General features: G+C 43.2%; 1 protein-coding gene across 4 annotated transcripts in view; it reads right to left on the bottom strand.

The window, feature by feature from the left end:
- The window catches only part of WASF3 (WASP family member 3), a 104,062-nt gene that overhangs the window by 68,703 nt on the left and 22,339 nt on the right, over positions 1-13,020 (bottom strand). Inside the window, exons 1-2 of one of the 4 annotated variants that reach the window (XM_068266986.1) lie at positions 9,005-10,143; positions 8,695-8,776 (exon numbers count right to left, since the gene is read on the bottom strand). The exons of 1 other annotated variant lie outside the window; for it this stretch is intronic. The gene's annotated coding sequence lies outside the window, so the exon portion shown is untranslated. Of the gene's footprint in view, positions 1-8,694; positions 10,144-13,020 lie in introns of those variants that run through there. 2 more of the 4 variants (XM_068266985.1, XM_068266988.1) reach the window with 2 other exon arrangements.

The following is a 13,020-nucleotide window of genomic DNA, read 5'->3' as shown; positions in this document are numbered from 1 at the left end:
ATAGCAACAGAGGCTGGGCTGTATAGGCAGATCCAGCCTCTGTATGCAGATAACATTCTTTAAACACACCTCGGGTTCTCTTTAAGTGAACCAGAGACGAAGCACCCTCATGTGTTTTACCATATATATCAGTGGGAACATTAGAGAAAACACCTAACCTGCTCTCTGTTTCATTCTTCCCTGTCCAGCCTGCTTGTTATCAGCCCTGATAAAATCCCCGTCTGACGGCACCGAAGTTACTCACTGTGCACCGCTATAGCTGTAATTCCTATTACGGTCTATGGTGGCGCCGGCAGTGCCTTAATCTCCTGCGCTGGATTTGCTGAGTTTGGGTGGTGACATCTTTACTGGTGGTAGGTGAAGCACTGCAGAATGTTTACTTTCCTAGAAAGAATTTGAGTTTTTGGACCCAATAAGGGCCAGTTAATGGCATATTGCCAAATTCTGAGTGACATATATTAGAATACAGTAAATTATTCAGGAAACCCCACTTTTATGTTAATCGTGCTAGTTTCAGCAGGAGAAAACACTTCTTATATCTAAATATAGCTTTATATTGGTATGTAAACTCACCCTCCCAGTAATGTGTAGCCTAAGCTGATTAGCTATGCTGAATTCTATCCCCCCCCCCCCTTCCCCACTCAGAGAGACGAGGTATATTTTGTACTGGCTTCGGAACTCTCAGTAAACCAACATTCCACAGAGACCAGCAGATGTTGCCAACTGTGATACATTTCAGAATGTAAATCAGGGTGGGCAAAGGTTCTACAATAGGCAAACTGACTACAGACAATAAATAAATAAAAAATATATAAATGAATATTGTAAAAAAAAAAAAAAAAAAAAAAAAAAAAAACACAACCACCATATATTAGAAAAGCAGCATAAATTCAGCAGATTGCAATAATAAGCCAGAGAATAGGCCTACAGTGGAGCTGTAAATACAAATAACTCCTGTCGCAAACTTTAAGCTGGCATAAAGATAAAGCAAGGAATACAGAGCCACATAGTCCTATATCTAATGCAGGGAATACACCATAAGTTTTTCAGCAGATAGATGGTTTGATGGATAATTTCCAACATGTCCAATCTGATTTTTGATTGCTTTCTCATAAAAGTGAATGGAAATTGATAAGAAAATCGATCGAAAATAAGATCGGACAGTATATCAACTGAAAAATCTCATTGTGTATTCCTAGCATAAAACTTATATAAGATATAAGAATGTAAGGATTCTCACCATTCAGTAGACACTGTCCCTGTGTACCTTCCAAGGCTACAACTGGAGATGAGCTTAGCTTGGACCTCCCATGGAAATGTCTAGTGTGTGGTGTCCCTCAGATGATGCACCACTGTGCATTTAGTGGGGCACTGTGGGGGTTACTCAAAGCGTTTTTTTTCCCACCGTCTTTGGCCTCTTACCTAATTAAGGTAAGAGTTAAGGCTCGTACACACGTCGGATTTTTTTAAACGACCCGTCAGTTGGACGTCCGGTCGTTCAGACGTCAAATTGGGCATGTGTACAGTCCGTCGTTCAGCTGATAAGACCGCCTGGAATGGATTGATCACTGGGAAGTCTTCTGACCTCATCCTCATTTTTCCCTAGTCATTATGACTACATTGCCTCCCTTGTCACTTTTTCACTATGATATTAGAATTATTCTGTAGTTCTATCAGGGCCTGTCTCTCATCTTTAGATAAATTGTCCCTGACTTTTTTCTTCCAGTCAATGCTCTTTAGATCCTCTGCAACCAGATCCATAAACATTGATACATACCTATTTGAGCCCACAGGGGGCATATAGGAGGACTTAGGGCGTAGTTTAGTAAGTCTAGGACAACAATCCAAAGTGTCCTTTTCTACTTCATTAAACAGCTGTTCAAGATCATCCACATCTATGGGGGACTGGGGAGTCATGGACACCACGAATGAAACAGGGGCATCGGGGGAGTACATCCGTCTCAAAAACAAATTGAATGTCCTTAAAAATTTCAAATTCATTGCCGCCACTTGTTGGGCAGAAGCTCAATCCATATTTCAACAATGTCAACTGTGCGTCAGAAAAACTTTCATCAGTTAAATTTATCACATCAAGGGTTTCTGGGCCACTCCAACTCTATTTCGTCGTCCGGTCTCTCGCTCTCGTTGACATGCCTCCTCCCCCTTCCTCGTTTTCCTCTTCTTAGTCTAACAAAGTATCATTATCATCGGATTTGGTATAATTTCTCCTACCACCACCTCTACCCTTTCTATTTCTATTCTTTTTTAGGATACTTTGTTTTTTTGGGGTTATTTTCACCCCCAGAGGAATCGGCACCTGACTCTTCTGAGTTGCTACCCCAACCAACTTTTCTTCCCCCTCCGCGTCTCGAGACGTATTTCCGGCCCCCAAGATTGAATATATCACCTCTTTTATAATCCTCTACATCTCTCAAGAATTTTTTGTCTTTGGATAGCCTAATCTCTTCTTGCTCTTTTTCCACTTCCCGCTCCAGTTTCTCATTAAACTCACTTTAGCCCTCCTTTTTCTTATACTTATTTAATTTTAGAGCACTCATTTCTAATTCCTTTTCAGTATCAATAATTTGTATTTTTTCTTCCTTCACAAAGAACAAAAAAAAAAATAAAATAAAAAAAAAAGTGTCAGTTACAAATGTAAAGAGTCAGAGACTATAAGGTTCTGCCTACAGTCTAATGATAAACCTTACAGTCTGCATCTGTGACCTAGCTGGACTGAAGGATAGTCACATGATAAGACTGCTTGAGCTGAGTAACAACCTCTGCTATAGCACGCTGAATACTTTTGCAAAGTTGAATTGCTGGGGAAAGTATCCCACAGGTGCATACAAGAGATCATCATGATAAGCAGTTACCATGGCGATGCCAGCAAAAGTGAGCTCTAGAAATCATTACTTTGATTCAGTGGCACACATCTGTTTACGAGCCAGACAACATGATAACACTCTACAATCACTCTAGTCTAAATATAACGAGCCAGTCCAGTAATAGACACACATCTGGCAGGCATGGCTGGGATGGGAATCCATCAGAGGAAAGTTCCTGTGCAGGAAGGCAGCCAGGCTGATGGGGCATTGTGCATACAGGCTAATGCAAAGCTCAGCGCATGAATAATGTAAAGACACTTCACGCATTAAGAAAGCAACCAAGCGCTAAACTGGAATGAAACATCACATCTCTTATCTGACAGCATTTACTGGCCACAGTCACAGTGCCAACTGCCAGACTATCATAATGCTGAGGGCAGAAACAGCACCACAAACCAATGAAGACACTTAAAGAGGAACTTCAGCTTAAACAAACATACTGTCATTAAAGAAAACCTGAACTGAACATTAAAAGTCAAAATAAACATACACAAGTTATACTTACCTCCTGTGTAGTCTACTACTCAATCTCTTTCTCCTCTCCTGTGTCCTGTTTGTCCACTGTGATCATGGGAATTCTCCGTCCTCCATTTTGAAAATGGCCATTACCCCATAACAGCTTCCTGGTCAGCACACTGTTAAACTGTAACATCGCCCACTTGAGCCATAGGGAAACATGGACACATCAGTTCTCCTCTCAGCTGTAACTGACAGCAACCGATATATAACTGACAGCAACTGATATATTTCAGTTCTGACAAAATGTTGTCAGAACTGGAAGGGATCACTGTAAGAAGAAAATGGTGAGCTTCTGTGAGGAACTGATGGCAAGGTAACTATGTAATGTTCATTTGACGTTACCTCATGTGCTTATTTTAAATAATTTTACTCAGTACAGGTTCTCTTTAAGTTACATTAGTTATGTTAATTAAAACAGATAGGTAACATAATCTCTCACCCACCCTGTTTTAAAAGAACAGACAAACGTTTGATTTCATGAGGGCAACCATCTTTTTGGTTGAAAGGAGATGACAGGTAGCATGAGTCACAGTTCCAACTGTCCTGTGTGCTGATCACCCCTCCCAGTTGCTAGGCAACGTGAACAACAACATAGGAAATCCCATCATGCTTTGCACAGCACAGGGAAAAAAGCCCGGGCAGTTTTCTATGATGGGTGGAGCTTAGCTAAAAATACAGCTAAAAATTATGTTTTGTTAAGAAAACAAAGTTCTGATGCTGTGAAACTGTTAAAGAAACACCAAGCCTTTTCAGTGCTGCTGAGTCGATTTTTAGTCCGGAGGTTCACTTTAAGCAGGCTATACACGTTAGATTTCTGATCTGATAGGAACATTTTTTTACTAGGAACAAATTTCCAACAGATTTCCGTATGAAATCTATTGAAAAATCGATCTAATTGTATTTTTTTGCCATCAGATTTCCATTAGGTCCAATGCAAAATGATAAGCAATCTCAACAGATCTTCCTAAATTTTAAAATCGATCGAAATCGGCCGCTAATCGGCTCAGTGTATGGCCCCATTTAATCAAGCATTAAAGAGGACCTGAACGCTCTCACAGGACAGAAGGAAAGAGAAGTACACTCTGTATGTATTTAGAGAGTTTAGCCTGTCTAATTCTGAACACGTATCCAGTGCAGAAGATTTGGGTTGCAGCCGGCGCCACCATACACTAATAAGAATTACGGCTATAGCGGCGCAGTGAGTATGTCAGGAGGTGGAGCAGAAGTTGCTTTTAAAAAAACTGTAATTCGGGTGCTGCCGAATGACATTATTCCGCTCCATCCACGTGGACCCGGAGGGAGAATAGTAATTAATGCCGCCAGGACTTGTGCAGGAGCAGGGCAAGCCACATATCGGCTGTATCCTGCGCCCAAGTCTCCCAGCGGCGATTCCACTCATACTCGTACTAATTCCCCCACTTCTGTGACTAATCACAAGTTGTAATTTGATCTCTCAGCGGTGTCCGCTCAGGAATCTTGGCAGAGCAGCTAATTTGGGATGTTAAGCCTATGTCTGCTTCCATGAAAGCAGAAAGTAGACACACACTGCAGATTTATTGTAAGAGTTCTGTAATCTGTAACAAAGTAATGTTTTTCTGTAAAAGGTTATGTTGTTGTTGCTTATCTTTTAGAGCAGAGAGGAAGTTCTAAATTCAGGACCGCTTTAAAAGGAGAACCTGAAGGAAAAAAAAAATGAAAAGAAAAAAGGCCCTTAGGGGGTAGCTACCCCGGGAGGGGAAAGCCTCTGGATCCTAGAGGCTTCCCCATCCTCCTTCAGAGGCCTGGTTCCAGCACTGGGACCCCTGAAAAAGAGCTCGTCAGCAGCTCACGCAGCCGCACTAGCTTAGGACGCTTAGGGCCTGTACACACTGCTGCGCTTGCGTTGTGTTTTTAAAAACGCATGCGTTTTTAAAATCGCAAGGTCTTTTGAAAAAGAATGAAAATCGTGATGACTTGTACACACTGGTGCAATGCGTTTTTAGAAAAACGCAATCGCAGTGCCTAGCGCATGAAAAACGCATTAAAACCGCATGCGCTTGCGTTTTTGCCTGCGTTTTTCAGAAGTCAGTATCCCAGAAGACTCTGCAATCTCCTGATTCCTGTTGAAATGTAAACTAGAAAAAAAACAAAGGATTCTTTAGTCAATCAGCAATTACAAGAAAAACGCAAACGCACAAAAAACGCAGGCAAAAGCACATGCGTTTTTAAAACTACAGGCACTTTAAAAACGCATGCGCTTGCAATTTTGCTTGCGTTTTTCAGTGTGTACAGGCCCTAAGCTTTCTCTGGGAAAAAAAAACAGGCCGAAATGGGTCAGCACTACTGCAGGGGCGGGGCGGTGCTAGTGCAGGTGGGCAAAGAGGCCACACTTCGGGGGTCCAGCGCTGCAACAGGCTGAGGTATGAGGACTGGTGAAGCCTCTTTAGGATCCAGAGGCTTCACCCTCTCAAGGGAAGTATCAAAAACATTGCAATGCAAACCTCCCAGATTTGATTTAAGGTGGCCATACATTCTTAACGGGAATCTGAAGTGAAAATAAACGTATGAAATAATGAATTGTATGTGTAGTACAGCTAAGAAATAGAACATTAATAGCAAAGAAACAAGTCGTTTATTGTTCCCAGTACAGGAAGTGTTAAAGGGGTTCTGTGCAGGGTATTAAAACAAAAGACAGACACTTACCTGGGGCTTCTATCGGCACCCTGCAGCTGTAATGTCCCGCCCCGTCCTCCTATGATTCTCCGTTCCCTGCTGCTGGCCTGGTCTGGTCTAATTATTCATCTAAATAGACAAATGATGCTCGCTCCCCCGCGCGTCATCCGGAGCTTACTGCGCAGGAGCAGTACAAAGTTTTCTTGTACTGCGCAGTAAGTTCCAGATGACGCGTGCGGGAGCGAGTCCACGCGCTGCCGCAGTTCTATTGTAGGAAGAATTAGACCGGGACCGGCGGCTAACGGAGAATCGTAGGAGGACGGCGCAGGACATAACCGATGCGGGGGGGGGGGGGGTTTGGGGGATATGGATTGGGCGATAGAAGCCCCAGGTAAGTGTCTGTTTTTTGTTTAATGCCATACACAGAACCCCTTTAAAGGAAGCATAATGTAAATTGTGCTGCCCCATGATATACTTCCCTGGGGCTTCCTCTAGTCCCCTGCAGCAGACATGTTGCATGCAGCATCTCCGCTCGCAGCCGCCGGTCCGGGGTTCCCACCAGTGCAGCCGCCGATCTACTCTACTGTGCCTGCGCAGTACGATGCGGACATGCACTTGATTGACAATGGCTCTTCGCGCAGGCGCAGTAAGGACAACCTCGAGGTCGGCCTCTGCACCTGTGGGGACTGCGGGCTGGCGGCTGCGAGCGGAGATGCTGCGTGGGACATGGCTGCAAGGGGCTGGAGGAAGCCCCGGGTAAGTATATCATGGGGCAGCAAAATATGCTTTATGTTTCCTTTAAAAACTTCAGTTATTTATGCAAAAGAGCTTCTCTGAGCTTCACGACCAAATTGTTCGCTGATTTCTGGAGCACTATACACTAAAGAAACAGTGACAGACAGCTTCAGATAAGGTTCAGTCAGAAAAGAAGTTCAAAGGGTCATCAGCTCTGCAAACCACACTCTGTATTTTAAAACTATAAGACAGAGAAAACTGCAAATATGACAATATGATGCAATGCTAAAAAAAAAAAAAAAGATATATAACTAAAAATAAAAATATAAGACTAATTTCTTTGCTACTGATGTTCTATTCCGTATCTGTACTACACAGACAATTCATTATGTTGTAAGGTTTGGGGTTTTTTTCGCTTCAGTATTACTCTAAAGAGAATCTGTACGCTAAAATTCTTACGATAAAAAGCATACCATTCTATTCCTTATTTTCTCCTGGGCCCCTCTGTGCTGTTTCTGCCACTCCCTGCTGCAATCCTGGCTTGTAATTGTCATTTTTATGCAGTGTTTACAAACAAAAGACATAGCAAGTGATAGGCTCAGAGAGGAGCTCAGTGTGTGAGTCATACAGAGTGTGCAGGGGGCCTGGAGAGGGTGTGTATAGCTTCTATCCAATCACAAGCAGCACAGCACATTCCAGCCTGACTGCCTGAACCCGACAGAGGAGAGAAGATTAGATCATATAACAGAGATGATACAGCCACTGTGCAACTAGGAAAGGCTGCAGTAAGACAGAGCACATTAGAACAGGTATAGGAACTTTAAGCTTCCCATAAGTTGCTTGATTTTCCTGTTCGATTATCAGATCAGCGAAGAAACGATTATGTTCCATTCTGCTCGTTTAATGGAAATTTCCGAGATCTGCCTAAATCAACAATTTTAATCAATTGAGTAGGAAGGAAAATATTGGTCGATCACATGAGTTAGATCAACACAGAATCTACTTCTGGTTTCAGAGCATGGAGGCGCATCATCCTTCAGATCCATTGGTAATGGGAGAATTGCAAGAATCTTGCCTTTTACTGGGTGGGCCACTAGTCTATTTGCTTTCGATCAACCCCACTGTTGTCAAATGCCCAATAAAGTCGATTACTTAATCTCTCGATGGAAAAATCGACTTCTGTATGAGAATCATTAGATAACCACCCTATGTGGCAAACACATCAATCCCTCTCTGGTTTGAATCGAATCAGAGAAGGATCAAATATCCCCCCCCCCCCTTCCCCATACAATGCACCCAGATTTTTTATAGTGGTCACCATGATGAGATAAATCTCAACAATGTTCACCTGATTCAGCTTACAGCACCAGAGCTACAAGGTGATAGTCTTGGAAGACTAGCAGGATCTACGTCCAGCAGATGAGAACAGAGGTTCAAATACGGAACTACCAATTAGCTGTATGCAACTGAATTTACTAAGAGGGAAAAACTTAACCAAAACACTGCTATTGTTTAACCAGCTGCAACAGCGACAGTCTAATTATAGCAAGATATCCAGGAACAGGAGGCAAACACATGGGACGTATAAATAAGAAGTCAGAGCTGACAGCCCAACTTGCAGCTTAATTGGAGTGTGACAGTAAAGTATCTGCTAAACCCACACACAGTGGAACCTTGGTTTGCGAGCAGAATTCCTTCCAGAAACATGCTTGTGATCCAAAGCACTGATAGCAAAGGGAATTTCACCATATGGATTCATTGAAACTCAGATGATTCGTTACACAATCCTAAAACATTTATACATGTACTAAATATTTAGCCCGCAAGCCGGGTGCTAGGGACGTTACCTCCTTCCTAAGGACGCGCGCTACACATGCGCAGTAGCGAAAAGCAGAGTTAGTACCTGCTAACGATGTTTTCAACAATCCTTCAGGGCAAAGGTGAGACGTTGCTCCTCCCAGGAACAGGAACAGACAGCACTTCCCCTATAAAAAAGTCACATGGTTAGTCCACCCTCAGTGCGTTTAGCCAAGTACCCGACAGGTGAACATTCCACTAACCCATAACCGTGCAACTATCAGACACAGACAATTAACACCCGGGTGGGATCGTTGCCCTGAAGGATTGTTGAAAACATCGTTAGCAGGTACTAACTCTGCTTTTTCCCCACAATCCTTCAGGGCAAAGGTGAGACGATTAACAAGTAATACAACCTCAGGGTGGGACCACTGCTTGGAGAACCTTTCTACCAAACGCTTGGTCGTGTGCAGACATTGCATCAATTCGGTAAGGACGGATGAACGTAGAAAAGCTTGACCACGTTGCTGCCTTACATATTTGCTCAGGCGAAGCCCCTGCATTATTAGCCCAAGAAGCTGCCCTAGCTCTAGTAGAATGCGCTTTAAATGAGGCAGGAGCCTCACTTCCCATAACTCTGTAAGCTTCTATAATAGCTAACCTAATCCAATTAGCTATAGTAGATTTAGAAGCTCTCTGACCTACAGTTTTCCCTGAAAATAAAACAAAGAATCTGTATTCCTGACATCTGCAGTTCTGTTCAAATATTCCAGAACACATCTTCTAACATCTAATGAGTGAAAAATCCTCTCTTTTCCACACTTTGGATTCACACAGAAAGTAGGCAACATAATATCATGCGACCTGTGAAACCTAGACATAACCTTCGGACAAAACTCTGGATATGCCTGTAACCCTAATGTATCCTGAAAGTAAGGACTTTTCATAGACAAAGCTTGTAGCTCACTGACCCTTCTGGCTGTAGTGATGACTACTAAAAAATACTGTTTTTAATGTAAGATATCTAAAAGAACTGTCCTTAAGAGGCTCTAAGGAACCTTTGGACAGTCCCTTTAAAACCCCTGATAATCTCAAGGAGAAACATATGGTTTATAAACTGGCAGTTTCCTAGAAAAAGCCTTCAGAAACCTCACTATCAAAAGGAGAGGAAGACAAGGGGATAACTGAAAAAGCAGATAAAGCAGCAATCTGCACTTTAAGCGTACTTACAGAAACATTTTTATCCCAACCCTCCTGAAGAAAATCCAGGACTGCTGGAACTGACAGGCTATCAAACTTAAAGCCGGACAGCCGAAGATGGAAAGTTTTCCAGCATTTCAAGTAAATCTTCCTAGTAACTTCTTTACGGATACCAATCAATGTAGAGTCTGCCTTGTCAGATACTCCCAATTTTTGAGTAAGGATCCAGACTGACAGATTCAATCTGCCTGGATGTGGATGCCACAGGTTCCCTTGCAGCAGCAGATCTGGCCTGCAAGGAAGTCTCCAAGGGTCCCCTAAGGTGCAATCAAAATCATCAGATTTTGACAACCTCTTATTGATAACTGCAGGGATCAAATTGAGAGGAGGAAATGCATACCGAAGTGGAAAGTTCCACTCCTGAATGAATGCAGTCACCCCCAGATATATGCTTTTTTGGATTGAGGGAGAAGAAACTCTGAATCTGGGCATGATCTTCTGTTGTGAACAGATCGATTGACTGTGTTCCCCATCGTTTTGTGATGTCTGGGAACACCTCTCTCTGTTTAGAGACCACTCTGATGACAGAATCCTGCTTCTGCTCAGTTTGTCTGCCTCTATATTGAGTTTTCCCTCGAGACGAACAGCTCTCAAGGATAACACATTCTTACCTGCCCAGGACAAGATCTCCTCCACTTCTTCTTGCAACAACAGGGATCTCGTGCCTTCCTGTTTGTTGACAAAACGCTACTGCCGTAACATTGTCCTCTGCCGCAAGGCCGCCAAGGGGAACCCACGCCTTCCACACTTGCTCTCCCTGGCAGCGGGAGAGAAAGGTAAGCAAACCCCAGTAAAGATCCAGCCTGGGGCGCATGGCCAGACTGCCTCAGTACCACAGTCTCAGCCACCCAGAAGGATCCACCTGCAGCCCAGCACACAGGCTTCACCCAGAGGGGAGATGCCGACCTGCCTGGACGCAGGAACAAACAGCACTGAGGGTGGACTAACCATGTGACTTTTTTATAGGGGAAGTGCTGTCTGTTCCTGTTCCTGGGAGGAGCAACGTCTCACCTTTGCCCTGAAGGATTGTGGGGAAAAACGCACAGATACAGGATCACAGAATCAGGAGACGCAGAGACACAGGGAAATTATTGTATAGTATCTATAGAAAAATATTGAATACAAAGTACTAAACTCTATAAACTAACAGACTCTATAACTAACAGGTGTGTGTGTGTGTTTATGTGTTTGTGTGTGTGTTTTTACCACTTGCTTTTGCCTATTTTTGAGCATTTCACAGAATTGTGACATTGTACAGCCCCTGTATTCAAATTAAGTACAATCCTGCAAGGGAGGAGAACCATCGGCTCAGTTGTGATGATGTCATGCACACAAACATTCTGTGCTTTTATATCAAGATGTTGCTTATCAATTCAAACATTTCCGAGGCGAACAGCAAAATCTATATTTACTTACCTGGGGCTTCTGCCAGCCCCTAGAAGTCATTTGGGTTCTTCACCGCAGCTCTGGTCCTCCTAGGTGTCCCACTAACCGCCTGTAAGAATTGCCGACCCATTGACGGGTTGGCGCTTTTGCGCATGCAAGCGCCTGCCCACATCATGTGCATACTGTACTCCGCCTGCGCAGTAGTACTGTAGTATTTGTAGGCGCGATCCTTTCAGGCAGCCAGTGGGAGGGGAGGACCGGAGCTGCGGCGAGGGACTTCTAGGGCCTGGAAGAAGCCCCAAGTAAGGAAAGATAGATTTAGCCATTCACCTCGGGAGGACCTGGACCTGAACTCTTGCACAAGACAGAAGGAAAACCGAGAAATGCGCTCTGTATGTACAGTGGTGTGAAAAACTATTTGCCCCCTTCCTGATTTCTTATTCTTTTGCATGTTTGTCACACTTAAATGTTTCTGCTCACCAAAAACCGTTAAAGTGAACCCGAGGTGAAAATAAACTGATGAGATAAACAATTATATTTATCCTCCTACTCCTAAAAATGACTTTTCAAGACATCCCAGGATTTTATTTTTTTTTATATTTAAACATTTAGAAAGTCGATTGAATGTTTTGTTGTCTCTGCTCAGTTGCAGTCTATTAAGTGTCCCTAAATGAAAATACATGAACTATATTTACCCTTTCTCTCTCCATTTGCTCTCAGAAATATGTAGAAAATGTATTTTGTTACAAAAAAACGTTTATGGCTGTAATTTGCTTATCAGTTATGTTTACTATATTCCTGACAAGCTCCTGACAAGCCAGAAGCTGTCATTTCCAGCCTTAAAAATTAACTATTTCAGGCAGCAAAATAAAAAAAAAGTAAAACTCCCTGGTTATTAATATGTTTAGTACTGTACATACACATGTTTATCTCATCATGTCACATGTCACCTCGGGTACACTTTAACTATTAGTCAAAGATAACATAATTGAACACAAAATGCAGTTTTAAATGATGGTTTTTCTTATTTAGTGAAAAAGAAAAAAAAACTCCAAATTTACATGACCCTGTGTGAAAAAGTGATTGCCCCCCTTGTTAAAGGGAACCAGAGGCCCCAGAAAGAAGATTTTATACATATCTGGGGTCTCCTCCAGCCCCATACGCACGGATCGCTCCCACGCCGCCCTCCTCCGCTTCCTGTATCCGGCGGTACCGGGTCCCGTACTTTTGGCCAGTCGGCAGCAGCACGTGGACAATTGTCCGCATCACAGGGGCTCCCGGCATACCCGTACGCGTGCAGCTGCATACTGCACAGCCGCATGCGTAAGGGTATGGAGGGAGCCCCTGCTCATGCGGACATTTGGCAGCGTCCGCCGGAAGTGACGGGACCCGGTACCGGCGATCCAGGAAGCGGAGGATGGCAGTGTGGGAGTGATGCAGGCTTACGGGGCTGGAAGAAGCCCCAGGTATGTATAAAATCTTTTTTTCTTTTTAGGATTCCGGCGTCTCTGGTTCCCTTTAAAAAAATAACTTAACTGTGGTTTATCACACCTGAGTTCACTTTCTGTAGTCACCCCTAGGCCTGATTACTGCCACACCTGTTTCAATCAAGAAATCACTTAAATAGGGGCTTATCTGACACAGAGAAGTAGACCAAAGGCACCTCAAAAGCTAGACATCGTGCCAAGATCCAAAGAAATTCAGGAACAAATGAGAACAAAAGTAATTGAGATCTATCAGTCTGGTAAAGGTTATAAAGCCATTTCTAAAGCTTTGGGACAAATAA

The sequence above is a fragment of the Hyperolius riggenbachi genome, chromosome 2 (assembly GCF_040937935.1).
Source record: "Hyperolius riggenbachi isolate aHypRig1 chromosome 2, aHypRig1.pri, whole genome shotgun sequence".
Classification (NCBI taxonomy): Eukaryota; Metazoa; Chordata; class Amphibia; order Anura; family Hyperoliidae; genus Hyperolius; species Hyperolius riggenbachi.
The sequence above is the reverse complement of the archived record's forward strand: the minus strand, read 5'-3'. Positions and strand labels throughout refer to the sequence as shown.